An 18,846-nucleotide genomic window follows, 5' to 3' on the forward strand; every position below is an offset into this window, starting at 1 on the left:
TGTAATTGATTTTACAAGACCGATCTTTTGATCAGATTAGTTTATTGGATTAGGCTTTTATCATCACCAGGATTTATTTGTTTTCCATGCTGTATTTATTTAGAAATTTTATCAAGGGTTTTTGCACACTGTGTGATTGTCTCTCAAAAGATTAGAACTTCCAATCAGTTTTTTTGGAAGGAAAACTTGCCTACATCACATGAAAAGTTGGTTAAGGTTCACTGAGGCTGACACATGCCTCTCATGAGAGGCCTGGAAGGGAGCAGTGTGTCTAAACTTCCAAGGAAAAACCTGCGTGGGAAGCCTAACATCTATGGCAATACCGAGGACCCCTGGAAAGGTGATTAAGAGTGGCAGTTTTTTCCAGGACGCTCCTCTCCAATAGCTGCAATAGGATTGTAGGATTGATCAAAATCAGTGATGAGGTGTGCACTGAGGCATTTTTAGCACCTCAGCTGGCTGTAGTAAGAAATAACTTTATTTTAACTTCATGTATACAGATTGTGTGCTTTTTTTCTTTTCTTCTGCCCATAACTTGCATAAGTCTTTGTACTCACAGTCAGCTTTGGATGTTGTGAATTTATGCTTTCATTTGGCTTTTACCTTAAACTGACTTGTAGTAAGGGTGGTTTGAAGGTAACTGGCTTTCATAAAAGCATTCTTCTTTGAAAGACTGGCAACTCAGGAGAGTAGGGAACTAACACGAGCTCTATGCCCACCCTGTTCTGTCGTGCCTTAGCAGACATGTACAGACTGTTTAAGAGTTGGTATTTTATGGGTTGTAAAGAGAAGCGATTTTTGGTGACCAGCAAAACCAGAAGGACTCATCAGCATGCAGCAAGTAAGTGGGAAGCTCTCAGAGGCCCTCTCCGGGCTTTGTAGCAATTCTATAAGTAATTCCCACTGCTGCTCATGTGGCTATCTGTATGAAGAGAGCTGGCACTGGGAGCAATTAGCAGCACTACAGATCAGGGTACCTGGAGAGCTGCTTAGCACAACAGATACCCACTGACACATGCTCTGGAAAAAATTAATATGAGGTTCTGGCTGACTTTCTAGATTTATGTCAGCTTGCTGTACAGAGCTTTTAACTATTGCTCCAGGAATAGGATGCTACAACAGTCTGACCCAGTTGATATGGTAACAACACAGCATCCATTTCAGTATTTTCTTGACATAAATATTTTCATGCATGTCTACTTGCACATCAATGGGTTATGCTAGCCACTACTCCTGGAGTTACATTACTAAATCAAATAGTTGGCTGTGAAACTCAATATCCTGCCAGCCTGTGAAATTCTCATTCAGAAATGAAAGTGTCTAACTCCATGATAATACAAAGAATATTACATTTATCTTTGTTTTCTGTTTAAATGCAGACGAATCAGTAGCGATGAGCTAGAAAACACCATTCCCTTTAACCCCACCACTTCTTAGGCAAGTGAAAGAGTCATTGAGTACTAAGTTTTTGTGAAACCAGAACATGAAAATTATTTCCATTTTGGAAACAAAAATACTTTTATTAGTATCATCTAAATTATCCCAAATCATTTACAACCAACCCCATAAGATACAGAGAACATCCTCTCCTCATAACATCACTTCTGGGTTTGACATGTCATTTGGGCAACTTCAGGGAGTCTAAACAAAAATAAACCCTTTGTTTTACAAAGAAATACTGGGTGCTGACCCTTGTATTGAGATTGCTCTTTTTTTTTTTTTTTTTTTTTTTTTTTTTTTTTTTTTTTTTTTTTTTTTTTTTTTCCCCCAACAGCTGTTTTATAGAAAACTTCAGAAATGGAAGGAGTTCCAGAGAGGAAACTTTTCATGATGTTTGACCTGAACCTCCCCTGACTCAGCTTCATAGTATTTCCTCAAATCCTGTCATTGGTCATGAGAGTGAAGAGCTGAGTACCTACCCCTACACCTCCCCTTGTGAGGATGTTGAAGACTGCAATGAAGTCTCCCCTCAGACTCCTCCAGGCTGAACAAACCAAGTCACCTTGTACAAGTCTCCTTATACACATTCCCCTCAAGGCCCTTCACCATTCTCATGGCCCCTCTTCAGATGCTCTCTAGTAGCTTAATATCTCTTTTATATTGCAGTGACCAAAACCACCCCTGGACTCGAGGTGAAGCCGTCCCATTGCAGAGCAGAGTGGGACAATCCCCTCCCTTGCCCAGCTGGTGATGCTGTGCCTGATGCCCCCAGGACACGGTTGGCTCTCCTGGCTGCCAGGGCACTGCTGACTCACATTCAACTTTCCACTGACCAGGCCGCCAGGTCCCTTTCTGTGGTGCTGCTCTCCAGCCTCTCATTCTCCAGGCTGTCTGTACATCCAGGATTTCCCCATCCTAGGTGCACAATCCAGCATTTACCTTCGTTAAACTTCATACAGTTGGTGATTGCCCATCCCTCTAACTGGTTAAGGTCTCGCTGCAGAGCCTCTGTACTCGAGGGCATAGACAGAGTTTAACAGATTTTGACACCAGAAAAGACTATTTTGGTGAAGAATTCTGATTTTGAACACAGGAATTATATGATGTTACTTTGTGTTCCCTGCATTAGGTTTCTGCTTCCTGGCTGGTCCAGAGCATACCTTTCAAAATTGTAATTTTAAGACCTGAAGTGATGGACAAGTAGGTGGTTGCAGTTATATTAGCATATATACAAGATGAAATATGCAGCTAAAATAAAGATCCTCACACTGAAAAATCCATGAAACCAGAACATGTTACCAAGGGGTGTAAGAAACTGAGATATTTGTCCAAGTCATTCCACTGAAATTATTGTGATTCAAAGGGCAAAAAGGATGGTTCAGAAGGAATAAAAACACCAGTATCTAGCCCAGTGTGGATCATGATCCTGCTTGTGTTCAGGCATAAATACGGACTCACAGACCATTTAGTGTCTGAATATATAATCTCTATAGTCTAATACATAGTCTCTGTATATTTGTACATATACAGACTATATATAGATAGATTATGCATATAGACTGTAGTAAAAATATATATAGTCTATAGACTATAAAGTCTCTGAATAGTCTCAGAGAAAATAAAACACTGGCAGCAAAGAAAGCAGAAAACTTTTCAGGCAGATTCCAAGCACCAACATGTTTATATAGTTACTTGTATCAGGAGAAACCACCTTGTGCTCAAAAATGTTTCAGGAAAATAGTTCTTGACAAAATGGTTTTCTAGGAGAACCAAACCCCCAAAACCTCAAATGTTACAATACTCCTTTTGCTACTATTTAAAGAAAAATATGCAAATTTTTTTCTATGTTTAAGTGTAAATTTATTGCTAAACATGATATATTAAATTATTTGAAGCTATTCTAACAAGTCATGTCATTTTTATTTTGTTTTTCCTCACTGTTGTTGTTAAACAAATATATTCATTTATATGATAGAGTTGCTATGCTCACTTATGATTTAGAGAATCAAAAATATCTTAGAATACAAGAGGCTGATCAGGTGGGATCAGGTGGGATTTAACCATATAAAACTTCATCTTTCAAAAGTGGAATTGTTTCTTTTGTTATCAGCATCCATTAGAGAATGGATAACCATTCTTTTTCCAGCCTAATTTCTGCTTTGCTAGAAGAGATTTTCCTAACAGTCACCAGGTAGATGTTTCTCTCAGTAAAACTTGGAATTATTTGGGAATTATTTATTAATTTGGGAATTCTTTTATAATAATAAAGCAGAAATCAAACAAACAATTGAAATTTCAAACAATTTTTACAAGTAGGAAAAAGAGATGCATTGATTAATCCGTTCTTTAACATTCCCATAATTTAACGTCTATTTGAAACTAAAAAGGGAGAAAAATATAAATGAAAGAAAAAAAGGAAATCTATAAACTCTTTGTTTCCCCTGAAAGATACATCTCTTTCAAATCTTTCACATTCCACGTTTGAAGCAGGTTGCAAGCATCAAATCATGTTAAGTTTGACTTACTCTAATGCAACATGAAAGATACAGCCTGAAGTAATGCATTACAACGTGACTTGTCACATGTGGGAGTTTGTAAAAGAAAGCCATTTGCTGATAAAGACAACAGAATTAAAAAATGGCTGGTTTGAATAAAAATGCAATATTTTCATGATGTGTCTCAGCTTGGGATTATAAGAGACATTTTGGTCGGAGAAAAGGATCACTTTCCTGTCTTCAGGGAAATGACTAAGGTAAGAAAAGAATCGTTTGGCAGAGCAGTTGTCCTTGGGAAAGACAGTGGTTTGAGACAGGCATTGCACTTGAAGGAATACTTCCACCACTGCAGAGGTCAACACTAGAAGAGCAATGTTTGGGAAGGGTGCATGTAAGAACACCATATACCTCTGCCACCTGTCAGATATCTTGAGGCTCTTTATTCAAGAGTTGCTGTACTGTGCAGCGTGTTAGGCAAGGGTTGTTCTTGTTATGATTTTGGTTATCTGCAGTTATTTTCCTTGCTGGCTGTTCATGCCTTGCCTGTTGCAGGCACTTCTCTGTGACCACAGCAGTGGACAGGACTTGGGATCCTCACAAAAACACACACATGGTCAGCACACACATGGGGTGTGCTCCCTTTAACATGGTTTTTGTCCCTTACTCATTCTGGTACCTCTCAAAAATCTCCTTCTTTGAAGGAAGATGCTACTTGTTTCCCAGTTGCGCACAGCAGTAGGTCTCACCAAGCTAAGGCTGTTCACACAAAAGAGGTGTTGGTGACCATGGAAGTTTAGGCTTGTTGAAGTAAAACTATGTATTGCTTTTCCTGACAGTGCCAGCTGGTCACTCCAGCCTGCGCTGCTGTCACTTGCGCCTAGAGTAAATAAAGAAGGAATGGAGTAAAGCTGAGTGGGGTGTGCAGCTGCACAAATGCCATGTTATTTAATACAGGAGTTTAATACAAACTGTTGAGATAACCCGGTACAAGGGAAACAAGCTGTACAAGAGAAGAAAGGGCAAAGGCAAAGAGGACTGCCTAGGAATGGAAGATGAGCAGAAGCACTGTTTATAGTAGGAAAAGGGATAGTGAGGGCAAGAGTTCAAGCAGCAAGTACAAACATCATTAAAATAAAGGGTAAAATCCTGTTTGCTTCCCCAGATGATAACAGCAAAGATAAAATGATTCACAGCCTGGTATTGCTGGGAGCCTCAAAAAGGCTCTCTTCATGCAAGGAGCAAGGGTCTCACAGAACCTCTTTGATGCAGCAGGGCCTCATGCCCAGGCACTGTGAGGTTGTGTTCCCAGAACACCACTGCAAAATACTAAGAAGCTGTTTAAACTGGAAGGATTCCTCTTCCACATTCTGAATTTAAGAAATCACAATGGAAAGTTAAAGCATATGTTTTTAGCTAAGCAAACCAATGTCCTTTTGTATAAAACCCACTAAACCATTACACATCTAAAAAGTTCTAACATGATTGACAATGTACTTAAGAAAAGACAAGCTGGGAATAGAGAAGGTTAGACTTCAAGGGCAATTTAATAAGCAGCAGAAAGACATTTGCACATGTAGTGTCTGAAACAGGAGCAGAAAAGTGGAAGACAAGGATCAACTAGTCCAGCCATGGTCACTGGCAAGCATGTCACAACATTTGGTCTCTTTTCCTTACGGTCCACAAAACACTTCTGTGCGCCCTATTACCAGCTAATGGGCTGCAATGAGAGAGAAAATGTCACAAGCATACCAGAGGGTAAGAGCAGAAGATGGATAAAAATCACGACTAGTCTTGCAACTTGCCATAGCAGTTCAAACCTGCTGTTCTTAAGGGACAAGCTTCACTTGCACTGGACATTGAGATAGTTGTCTCTGAGCCTAGTCCTCTCTCTGCCTTTGTGCTTGAATAAAAGGAGAGAGAATCAGCTGTCATTTCAATGCTGAAGTCCTTGGGATGGCAATGAGATGGAAAGAGTCATATGTATATTCGTCTCCAAAGTTTATGTCCTCGAGTCTTCATTTCATTGTGATAGCCAGGGGTTAGAGAAAGTCTGTCTGTATGTGCTTGTGTTCCAGTAAGAGATTTTTTTTATTCTTAAAAACATAGGATGTGTGGATAAAATTCATCTCTTATGTAAAACTGTGTCACTTTAATGATGTATTTTCAGACACGAATTTGCGTCTACTCATTTAAATCAGATGAGCAATTTTATATAAAAAATAAGAACTGGTAAATAAAAACATCTGGTAGATTACTAAGTTCCACATATTGAGCTTTTATTAGGAATACTTGATATAACTCTAAGAGAGATCTTGCTTGTAAGCATTATTCATTTATATATGGTTCCTTATCAAGAATGGTAAAGAAATATGGAGGAACAGGAAAGCCACTGTGAGACTTCTTTAGCAGTGGGCTTGAAATGTGCTGCTTCTTCATTTATTCCTCTTCTTTTGATTGTGATGTGATTGCAATTATCAGGGAAAAAAAATTGGAGTCAATTCCCTCCATGTTTTCATACTTGGTGCATTTAAATTAGACGTCTATACCGTCTTTGTGTAAGTGCGCTGGTAGGAAAAGGGGAGAAAAGATTTCAGACCATCCAGTTTTCATCAGAAGATCCCTGGGAAGAGTTGGACCCCTCTGACCTGCCACATGCTGCAGGCACTTCATCTGTGGGATGTGTCAACTTGAGAAGTAAAGTTGCTCCCAATTGGAAGTGACTGTAAATATGACAGCTTGCACACAGGAGGTACTCTCCCAATGAAAACACTACCATGAACAGTTTGGTTCCATCAAAAGCACAAAAAAAAAGGAGATTTCCAGCTGACCAGCAAGCTCAGCAAGAGACATGAGAGAACCTTTGTTATTCCTTTAATGTCAAGAAAGGCCCAGGACTACACCCAAAGGTGCGTTAAACTTCCAACACACTCAGTACATCTGGGTTAATTTATACATCCTTACCTTAAAATACACTCTTCACATTCCTAATTATGGAAATCATAGGTCTGTACAAACATGACTTATGTTATTAATGTTCTGTGCACCATCAGAAAGTGGGAGGCATTAGCCCTGGTGAAATGCAAGAGAGCTGGTAATCCAGGTCTCTGCTGGGTGAGCTGGTTGTGCACCACTTCTGCCAGTGAGTGCCAGTGAAGGGCTTTGTGTTCCTGTGCTGTGGGTGCATGAGGCTGAGAAAAGTTCAAGGCAGCAGCATCACAAGGATTTTTACCGTCCCAGACCTCCAGAAATGCCTGTCAGCAAGGACTGATGTCCTATGTGCCCTTCCCTTCTCCTTCTGCCCTAGACAAGGGCATGAGGGATAAGAATGTGCTGTGATTGCTTCTCCTGAGTGCAGTCACACCACAGCACAGCAAAGATGCACTAGTGACACTGCTGCTGAAGCCATGAAGATGCAGATGTCCATATGGGCTATACAAAAGCTGAAGCAACCACCACCATGCTGCACTAGGAACTCTCTTTGGAAACATTTCTGGGAGTGACATCTTATTTTTATCAAAAGGGGAAACAACTTCATCTCAGTAGGGCAGTCCAAGCCTTGGCAAAAGAAAGGTTTTATACAATTTTTCCCCATTGTCTTTGTCAGGCAATGATATCCCAAACGAACAACTTCACTTGCATTGCACTTTCTCAAATGGGAGCCTGAAAGGCTTTTAGCTGTGCATGTTCTTGATTATTTTTTATTTTCAGTCTTCTATCCTCCAAAGCCTTATTTAAGACAATAGTGACATTAATTATAACAGGGCTGCCTTACTTGCATGATTGAGAACTACTCAAAGTTTTATCAGATTGTGTCCAAGATCCAAAGTAGAGAAGACCGTGCAAGCCAAGAGTTTGTGGACTTTAACACTTTCCTCACTTTTAAGCAACTAAATCACACTATAAATAAAATAGACTAACAGGAAAATTAAACAGCCTGCGTGTAGCAAGGGGGAATATTTCAATAACAAATATTGCTACCCAAATACCTCAACAGAATGTGCTAAAGTAAACAAAATGATAGCATAATTATAGTCATTCCAGTTATGTTAATTAGGCTATATACACGCTTCATTGATAAGCAACTGTGGTGCAAAGAAGTGCTGTAAGCCGGATATTTCCTTGGTTAGCAGCTTTGTTGTGCATATGCTGCTGTTATGATCTTAGTTGCATTAATGCAGAGCAAAAAAACCCCAGAACCCAGACCTAAAAATAATAGCAATAATAACAGTATGTGTCAGGGCAGGCTTAGTGCAAGGTTCAAGCTGAACAGCCCAGTATGATGTTTCTCTCACTCCGAATTCAGGTTCCGAGAAAAGATTGCCAGCAAGACTTCCCAAGACAACATCCCAATAAATGCAAATACACAGCAAACATCACAGTTAGTTGTGCTCCACAGAGGGAGCCTTTACACCTGTGTTTTGCTGATTCTGTAGCTATAATTTCTCAACACTCTCCAAGGTGTTTTGGATTGCAGCTGCTCAGAATTTAACATCACTTCTTTTTTTTAAGGATTTTTTTTCCCTGAAGTGTAATTATTTCACAAAAACTGCTGTCAATTTCTTTAAATATTAACTTTTGTGTGAAAAAAAATCTTGCAATGGGAAGAAATACAGCTTTACTCATTTTTGATGACTTTTTTTTTTACTGGAGAACCTAAAATGAAAAAAAAATTAAAAATTTTCAGAAATTCAACCGAGAAGAAAACACTGCATGAAACAATTTAAAATAGGATTAACAATTTTGACAAGACATTATATAGCAGGTAAAGGGCTCATTTTTTAAAACAAACAAAGAAATATTTAAGCATTTGCCTCTTGAAATACCCTAGGTTCTGTTTCAATCTTAAACATGACCTATGACATTTTAAGTCATTCTTTCTATTTATTCAATATATCTAATTTTGAACATTTCTGATTGTTGATAAAAACCTACCAACTTTGGTATTTTTACTAGTTTCCCTGTGTCATTAAACTTTTGCTACTGCTTGTTTGGGCTGCTACTACTGTAGTTTAGGTAGATCTCTACTTCTTGGTGGAAAGATCCCTGAAATAGCCCCATCCGCACTGTGCCGATATAATGGCATCCCCCATACTGTCAACAGTTTTGACAACACATTGCTATGCTGTGCAATGGAGATTGCTTGCTTGGAGCAGGTCTTAGTTTTTCTCTTACAGTGCCACTTTGCACTGTCCAGGCACAACTTCAGTGGAGAATTAGGCACAAAATCAGAAATAGAGATATCAGTGAAATAGATCGCTGCAGGATCACACTGGAATACAAGAACTTTGATGAGGCTGGAGGAATCAAAAGATTCATTTTTAGTTGCAATTTGAGCAAACGAGGTAATATTTTTACATACATCAGGCAGTTTCTCTCTCTATTCTGCTGGTAGGAGTCATGACCTCTGTGTCTTAGCCTCTCTGCTACTTTGGAGAGGATACTCCTGCTTGTCTCATTTCTAGTCTCACCACCAACATTCAAAAACACATCTCAAACTTTGAAAAATTTATGAGACTAGTTAAAAAAATAAAAAATATATGTACAAAAGTAATTATTCATGGTCCAGTTTTATTTTCTTCAGCTGCTGATGTGGCTATTACATTTCAGAGTAATTGGTGTTTCATCAAGGAACACCATAGCCCAAGTAGATGTCGTGGCTCACTCAGCTCTGACAGCCAGTTGTAGACTCAGCATTGCACAGAAAAGTCCGTGGCACAGGAAACAAACCACCCTCAAAGGAAGATAGTTAAATCAACTTTCAGAAACATTTGCCTTGCTGTTGCAAGCATTAACTAAATAGAGTTACAAGCCTGATATAAAACATACTTTTGAAATCACATTTTTCCTCTGCCCCTGCAGATTTACATTCCTCTTAATGGCTTGAAATAGTCAAGAATTAAAGTTTCCTGTCTAAGCATTTGATCTGAAATACTATATATGGATCACACCAAACTCCTATGTAAGTTTCTTTCACTTAAAGTATACAAAAAAAAAAAAAAAATCTGATCTGAACAATACCTGCAGAAATAATGAAAGTCCTTCTCCAAATTCTACAAGAAGTGTTGTTCAATCCTGCAAGACCTTCAGCTTCACCTAATGTTACAAATGGCAGGAGACACAGTTTCCTCCTTTAAATGCCTTTATTAATAACCAGGGGTCTCGAGGGGTGGCCTACGCCGCTGCTGCTCCCTTTCGTCCACACCGCTGAGGAGGAGGTGCAATCCACTTTGCTGCCTGTGCTGCAAAGTGGGAGTTCTTGCCTCGCGGGCGTTCCAAAGAACTGTTCTTGGCTCCTGGAGTCCAGGGGTGTCTTGCTCTTTAAGTACTTTGTAAGTTATGGTGAGATATAAAAGCTTATGAAAACCCTTGGCATAAATACCCTTGTGTATGGTCAGTCTAGTGCTGTCCTTGGCAGATTTAAACTTTGAGTTGGCTCGTTTTGGCCAGGGGCTCTTGGTGTTGCTATGGTCCCATCATGCAGCTGGGCTCTTTTAATTCCCATAAGGGTGGCAGCAGCAGCCTGACTGACAGGCCGGTTGTCAGCAGGAAGTAGGAAGAGGATCTGTCAGGAAGTGGAGCAAGCAGGGAACAAGCCAATGGGACAGGCTGGGTGCAGGTAGGGTGCAGGCAGGCAAAGCAGCAGGCAGAAATGGAGAGCAGTGATGCCAGGGAGCAGCAACGGCTTGACTCGATGGAAAGGCGACGGAATCAGGTAAGTGGGATTTTGGGGTAAGGGATACAGAGTGGACAAAACTGCCAAACAGCATTATAACTCTTGAACTAAATTTAACAAAACATTACAACTCTATAACCAACAACTTATAACTTCATAACAATTCTTATCTATCACACCTAAGATTTGCTGAATACAAAGAATAACTTTCAAGAGAAACTCAGTAATGCCTTTCCATGACTGCAAGACTGGAACTTGAATGTGCATGTGGAATTTTTCACAATATGTTGTGTTTGTGGTTTTAATTATCATCATAAGCGCCACAGTTAATCTGTAGTTCAACATGTGAAAATGTTTATATAGTTTTACATGCTGGCTCGGTAACACATACAAACATTTGGGTTTAAAGGAACTTTGCGGGTTGGGTCCTCATCACTTTATAAACCCTTACGTCAGCCATCTGGAGACCCTCCCCAGCTCCTTTGCCACCTGTGACTCGGCCACCCAAGCTCTTTCTCCTTCTGACTTCACCTCCTCCAGCCAGCAGGAGAAAGAAATCCTTCTCTGTCCAAACGCAGATGAGAAGCAAAGGTGAGAGACTCAGAACAGAGGATTTCTACAGTGCAGAATCCACCAGAAATCAATCTATAAGAAGTAACTCTGAAATGACCACGCTCTTCATCAATGGCTAACACTGGAGGTGGATTTTCCCCAGCACATAAACAGGACCTCGCTGGAAGGGGATCTTCTTCCCACCTACTTATTCCAGCATATGCAGGCTGCCTGGCAGAGGGGCAGGAAAAGCATGGCAGAGAAAGATTCAGAAGATCTCCAAGCATAGGCACTTCTTCACCAACCCAAAAGCCACATGTTGCACTGTGGTGCCAAGCGCAGGATAACCTGGTCACCCATCCCATGGGAATGCCCAAATGTCACATTCATTACTCCCAGCCAAAGGATGCTGGCTCTGTCAGAGTGCTCAGCTGATAATGAGTGAACATTTGAAAGCACAGATTATTACTTTACAAAGGTATCACACTGAAGATGTACAAGTTCAAATACTCTGAGTGATGGTGCTGCAATAGGGAGGATACTGAGGCACATCAGCAGGCACTCAGAAGAGAGTGGCCTCCTATGGTTCCAAGAGCAATGCTGTGAGATTGTGACACCTCTGTGCTTTTGCCTCTGGGACTGCTCCACCAATTAACCTGCAGGACCAGATCTGACTTTCTTCTTCACCCATCTTTTCAAGGAGGAAAACCCAACTGCTCATCCTGAGCCTAAGAGGTCCATACACTGTCTGATGGAGGGGAGATCACTGACCTCTTCATAACTGCCCACAGTCCAGAAACCAGAAATATTAATAAAGGACAAATCTTTAGAAAGTCTGTCAGGCAGTTCTCAGCAAAACTACTCATGATGGAGTCTTATGAGGAAAACCACTGGCACCAACTTTCACGTTTTTTCTCAAATGCTTCTTTCCTGTTGACAATAGATGTGGTAGAACTGTAAAGGAACTTAAATTACTTGTGCTGCCCATTGCCAGTGGTCTTCTAGATAAACTGAAAATAAAGTGTAAAGAAAAATTGTTACAGAAAAGAGCATGAAGTAGTACAGTTAAAGAACACAACAAATGGAGTGGCAGCTTTTATTTTTTAGGAAGGAGTTGTAAAAAGCTTTGGTACAATCAGCTACTTGTGCATGGTCACCTCAACATTAGTATGGAGTTTAAAGGTAATGAGATAATTTTTTTTACACAACAGGCTTGATGAAATGCTCATTCATTCTTAAAATTCTTCTGTGCAAGCCATGTGAGAAGTATGCTGTGTATGGGGTAGCCAGTAATAAACTATGACACATCAACAGAATTTAAAAAGCAACCTCAGATTCTAGAAGGCCAAAATGCTGCCTTTCTGTTTTATCACAAAGGCATTACCAAACTGCTTAATACCTCCATGTCCATTCCAGCATCTCTCTAAAGCTCAGATCACACATGACACTTTAAAACAAGATTGTTCCCACTCAAAGGAGTTCTAAAACACGATTCATTCAGACCCAGCAAAACCAAACCACTTCCCTGGGTATCAAAAATCATCTTAATAGCACTTATGTGATGAGAAAGGCAACATAAATCTAAATATTCATGGAAGTTTGTAGAGGGCACAGTTTAAACAGCTGTGAAGAAGCTTATTACGTATATGCATCAAATCAATACCAGTCTTTGGTGTGTGAAAAAAAGAACATCTTCATTCAAATCCAAACTACTTAACACATCAAATTCATTCTGCTTCCAGATAAATCATATGTTTCTAGATCTGTCTCTCATAACATTCTAGAAGTACTCCTTGGTGAGAATGCAATAAATAAAGATTGTGCACTACTGTGCATGTGTGTGGGTGTGCTCAAAGCAACTCCATATTAGCTCCAGGAAAAGATTTGACTTTCCTTATGCATCCCTCCTGATTCCTTCACCGTTGATATGGACATATCAGTGCTACTTCTTGGAACAGTTTATTCTAAGCTCCTCCTTCATTGCAGTCAACAGGCTATTTATTGAGTAACTCACTCTAACAACAATAATTATCATGAGTCTAAGGCGATCCTGCACCTTTTTCATGTCTGTTTTTTCACAGAAGACGTCCCCTTCATTCAGCAGTTTCACTTAGACAAGTAATACATGGAAATTAATGAGGGCAGTACAATGCAAAGACTGACAAAAAACCCATGGGGAATTTTCTGGGACATTTTAAAGCTTCTAGAAGCTTACAGTCATCTGCCAGCCGTTACCACCCCACAGCAGAGCTGGTGGAAGTGTGTGCCACCATCCTCAGCCACAGTGCAGTCAGAGTGCCAGCTGCAGGAACCTTGGCCCTGAGGCTCAGGCACATGCTCCCTTCCACTGTACCACAGCAGTCCTGGCAGAAAACAACTGGCATGGGGGAACAGTGCAGATTTTTAAATCAGCACAGCAGCTTTCTGCTCCTGTGGGCCAGCACATATTTATCGTTGCACCCAGGGGACAGAAGCAGCTGGAGGAACAGAAACTCAGCATGGGGACAGGTAATTACCTTCTGGGCTTCCCAGCAAGATTCAGCAGAAGACCTGTATGATAATCCTTGGAGATATCTGATACAATGCCTGTGACTGTTTTCTTGAGGATCAGCTCTGGACCCCAAATACTATGTGGCTCTGAGGAAGACTACAACGACTAAGCATAGGGCTGAGACAATTATGCACATCCTGATGTGGCTGGCAAACACCTAGACATTCTGGCCCTCCCTTTCAAATTATTGTAAGTGTGGGATGTTTCACATATTAAAGTCAGGGGTCAGCTTCTGTGATATGCACAGGTCTGGCTGCACTGCTGGGTCTGGATATGCCATCATGAGGGATCTCACATTATTCCTTCCTAAGCACTGTGTCAGAAAATTGCTTGGAATGTAACTATATCTTTTAAAGAATCTCCTGGTAGGTGAAGTTGCCCAACCACTGGAGGTGCTGAAGGAGACACAATGAGAGGATGTAGCTCATCTGACAAAGTGTCATCCTGACACCTTGAAAACAAACGGCATATTGTTGTAAATGTGTTGGGGAACAACAGAGTGAATGATTCATGGTGAGTCATTTCTTGTTGCCTCTTTAGGAGAGGATGGCAAAGTGTTTTCTTGTTTGCTGAGCCAAGCTAAACTAAACAGGTCAGTTATGACAGCACCATCTTGTGGTTCCCAGTTAATATGGCCTGACCCAGGGCAGCCATTATTTGACAATTTCTATTTGTACACCAGAAGTTACAATACGATTTAACTGACGTTCTTTCGTATTTGCTAGATTTCAGGTCTTGTTCAAAATAAATCAATCTGGAGTATGCAAACTCAGGAAGGATTGGTTCAAGACAGAGTGATAGATGGAGAATTACCTTTTTGGTCGGAAATCCAAATGTCTTCTAAGAAGGTTTGATTTACTGCCTGCTGTGCAACTGGTACAGAGAATTTTACTCTGAGTAAAGAGAAATTAAAGCACATTAGTGCTATCAGAAGACAGAGGGTGAGAATAGGTGGCAAGCTTCTAAATGGACTGACAAAGACCTGTATTTCCTCTACTCTTGAGCAGAGGTGGGGACAAAACATGATCAGTACCATTCCAGTTAAAAAGTCCTGGCTGTGTGAAGGGCTATTTAATATACCTTTGCCCTTGCAAGTATTTATAGCATTTTTGATGCTCAATTAACACATGTTTTCACCAGCCTCTTCCAAATTGATTTAAATTTCAGAGCACAAAAAATACTTATTATCAAAGTAAACCTCTAACTGCACGCTGCAGAAAAAGCAAAAAAAAAAAGTTTCTGCTATCAAAGCTCATGTAAGAATTCTTCATGGGCAAGCTTACAAGGAGTGTACCATCTCTTGAAACAACCTGAAACAGATGCTGAACTACTTGAGGCTTAGTTCCTTGAGGCAATTTTTGTACTGTAAAGTAGCACAACCAGATGTCACTACCTGGAAGGCCTTCAACATCCATTGTACTTAACATAATGTGAAGATGACCAAACATTATTCAGAGCTGAAAACTAAATGCAGCAGAAAACATAATTCACTGTTACTTCAGTAAGATCTTCTCTGCAGAATCAGTAATGTTTGGAAGCTGACCTTTAAGACACGTGTGACTGATATGGCTGAAAAGTAAAGCGTGGCTTCACAATGCTCCATAATCAGAAAGAAAAATACTGGAACAGAAGACTTCACTGGAAAAAGTGTTAAGCCTAAGTGCTGGACAATTCTGAGCTCCAAAGTTATACCTGCTGCACTGATACTGTAGTGTCATTCTCCAATAACATTTTCACTCCTTCCTAGGAAGGGGATGCAAGATCCTCTTGCATGTTCCAAGTTCCAAATAGGGCACATCTATATGTACTGCTTTCACAGTACCTTCTGGGGTTTTCTCATTTGCATTTTACAATAACTGAGGTGAAAGAGGGTCTTTTCACCCCAATCCCACTTAGAGTCATGAAATTTCACAACAGCATGCTTCTTTCACAGATCAAACTTTGGTATTTAAAGGAATTGCAAAAAAGTGAGATTTCCTGTGAAAAATTCTCCTCTTGGAATTTCATCTCCACTCTAATTCTTATTTCACGTAATAGCAAATCATGGAAAAAATTGTTTCATTGTACAAATCACTGACTTGAAATTATTCCAAAAGCAGCCCTAGATGCTCTTCTATCATCTTGATACAAATCAGAGAAAAAAAAAAGGAAGAGGCACAAAAGAAAGCTTCAATATTCTAAAATCTTATTAAAGGAAATAGAAGGTCCATTTATTTCCCTCCTTGCTGATTGAAGTTCAGGGGTTAGCTATATTCATATACTATCTATTCAAATTGATTTTATTTTAATTTAAAGAAAATTGAAAGCATTCATTTTTTTCTAAGCCAATCACATCAGTAGAGTTTGTCAGGCTTTCTAAGAAGTATCTGCTATGCAAAACCCAAGCACAATTCAAGATTGCAGGACCTCAGAAGAAATTCACTGATAATGAGTTGCCTATTGTAAGGACTCCAAGGTTATTTTGTTTGTCAGAACAATGGTTTGCAGCATAACCTCATTCCCACACAAAACAGTAGAATGCATGGCATTGTACCTCCTGCATATCACAGCAAGTCTCTGCATTGGTCATTTCCTCAGAACTTTTTTTTTTTGAGCTATAAAAAATGCTCCCAAATGAAGCCCATGCCAATGGCTCAGAACTGAGATGCGGTAATACACACAGCAGAAATCAGGGTCGGTATTAGAGGAGCATATACCACCTTAAGTGAAGCAGTGTTTAATAAATGACACTTCTAAAATACAGCAACTGAATTCTACCGGTGTTATTAGTAAGCTGCCTCCCGTACTGAAGGAATGAACAAGGACAATATTGTTACTTATAATTCAGAGCTAGCTTGTATGAAAAAGACATGTGGCATCAGGAAAATGTAATTAATTTGGTGGTGTAAGCCTTCATAAATTATCAAGTATTCCCAATAGCAGTCCTGCAAAACTTACAGAGAACATGAGCTGCCTTTAAATTACTTAGTTTGCTTGCTACTAGAATTCTTTTAAGGTGGTTAGATACTGACACAGTATTTAAAATGCCCAAACTATTGCAATGGCTGACATATTGAGCCACCTTTAATTAAGACCATAATGTTCCTTTGGACCATACCTAAGACAGTAATCTGTGTCCAGAGGCTGTCACTCTCTTCTCTAATGGACTGCAGCACACAAAAATTAATTATAGGGGAAAGGTTGCTGCTCCAACTGGGACTGGAGAATCAAAGGCAAACGTTTTGCTGTTGATCAAAATGAGTAGCTCTTTTTGCTACAGCTATAGCAGTTTCTGTCACATAGCACTTAACCCTCTCTTCCAGCATTAATATGAGCAAATTTGTTGCCCAAGGGGAAATTTTTAGATTTTTATATGTTCATTCATTTGTTCATTATAATGCCATCACAATTTTGCCTCTCTAAAAATCAGGAACAAAACTTAATATGAAAAATTCAGAAGGAAACATCAGAGATCCCAGCCACAAGATTCTTGTAAGCCTATGTTAATAGAAACAGACTACAGCTAAACAAAGATTTCAAAATATTTTAAACTCTTAGTTGTTTAAATTTTTAAATGTAATAACTTAGAACCTGATGATGCTTTTGTGTTTGCTTTCAGCAAATATTCAATGGTAAATAGTTTTATAGGAGGATTTGCTTGCAGACACAGTAGACTTTAGGTAAACAATATGAAATATTATTTAAAAGAGAATTTCAAATCATGGATAGTACTGCCTATTGCCCAAGGCTGTTAACTTTTTGACTCTCTGAACCAGGGAAAGCAAAGCTGCAGGAAACAGAAAGAAAAACATTCCCTGACGAAGATACCTTCATGGTAAACTCCAATTACTTGTGTTTATCAAAGAATCCTCTTGTGTTGTGAGCTAACCACAAAGATTTCATAACTCACCATCAGACTCACCGAAATATTCTACTGGGTTAAAACACATCTGCATAGTCTTGACACTGTGTTTGTTCCTGCCTGCAAGAGGAATGAGGGAGAGGGAAATGTGAGTTATTGCAAATATTTAAGCTGAAGCAAGGGGTTAGGGATGGAGGAGAAAAAGGCATAACCTAAGTAGTAAGCTTAAAGATACAAATTGCTGACTAAAAGGAGGAGACAGCAATGATTGTCTTGACACAGGATGGCCCATGCAATTTTTCAACAGACGATCATCAAAATTCAGAGCAGCAACTGCCAGAACGTATCTGCAGGCCCCCTCCTCCAGCCTCAGGATACAGGCAGCTCCCTTGAACCTCAGGGGAAATCTTTCAAGCACCAGTGTTCCCTATTTCAGTAACACCTGAGATGATTAAATGAACAATGAAACTCAGCTGTAAATTTGCAGCAAGGTTGCAGTCTGCAATATGAATAGTATTAAGAGGAATGAAATAAAAATGAAATCAATGCTCACAGGATAATGTAAATCAGATGCAAATAAGCTTCCATTTTATTTTCTTTTTCTTTCTTTCTTTCTAATAGTGGCATATTTAGCTCATGAAGTGCTCAATGTTTCTTTTGAAACCCAGTGACTCCATTATTTCAGGAGATTTCTTGGGGGATAAGGACATAGAAAGTTCCCATTCCCATGAATAAAATGAACCCGTATCTTTGCCTGTGTATAAGTTCAAAATGCGAGTCAGAATCAAATATATGAATATGAAATGACAAAAATACAATTCTTACTGCCAAAAAATCACAGAAGCAGGCATTTGTCTATCTAGGCCTTCTTCACAAAAGCAATGCCAGTGTGGGCAGCATGGTAGTGTGCTGTAACACCTTTTTTTACAAGCTCTTTGCCTGTTATTTCCAGATCACACAAACACATGTGTGTCATATAGGTGTCAGTGATACATGTACCATGTATCCTCATTTTGTCTGATCAAAGTGCCTGAAAAGGTATCCTAATCATTATCCTTTAAAGAGCAAGCTAAATGTGCAGTACTTGTCCCTAGGATCTTAAGGGTGTGGGTTTCAGGTTTGGTTCTGATTAGGTCTGATTCCTCAATGTCAATAAACCAGCTTCCTAGTCTGCTGTATGGAAATATTCCACAGTTCATTTTTTTCCTGACCTGCAGTATAATTTGCCTCTCTAACACAAGCCCAGCCCTTATGAAAGCTACCTATTCATCAACCCAGATATCTGACCTGTAAC

The 18,846-nt window shown here is 39.7% G+C and overlaps 1 long non-coding RNA gene across 1 annotated transcript; it reads right to left on the minus strand.

The window, feature by feature from the left end:
- Positions 1 to 11,692: 11,692 nt before the first annotated feature.
- Positions 11,693 to 17,933, minus strand: LOC136301632 (uncharacterized). The gene is made up of 4 exons (XR_010723919.1): positions 17,765 to 17,933; positions 17,613 to 17,672; positions 14,525 to 14,604; positions 11,693 to 12,170 (listed from the first exon to the last, which is right to left on the minus strand). It is a non-coding gene; the product is annotated as an uncharacterized lncRNA (long non-coding RNA).
- Positions 17,934 to 18,846: the final 913 nt, after the last annotated feature.

Source organism: Chamaea fasciata, unplaced genomic scaffold (assembly GCF_029207755.1).
Source record: "Chamaea fasciata isolate MVZ Bird 193981 ecotype frontalis unplaced genomic scaffold, bChaFas1.0.hap1 SCAF_1, whole genome shotgun sequence".
NCBI classification, from domain to species: Eukaryota; Metazoa; Chordata; class Aves; order Passeriformes; family Sylviidae; genus Chamaea; species Chamaea fasciata.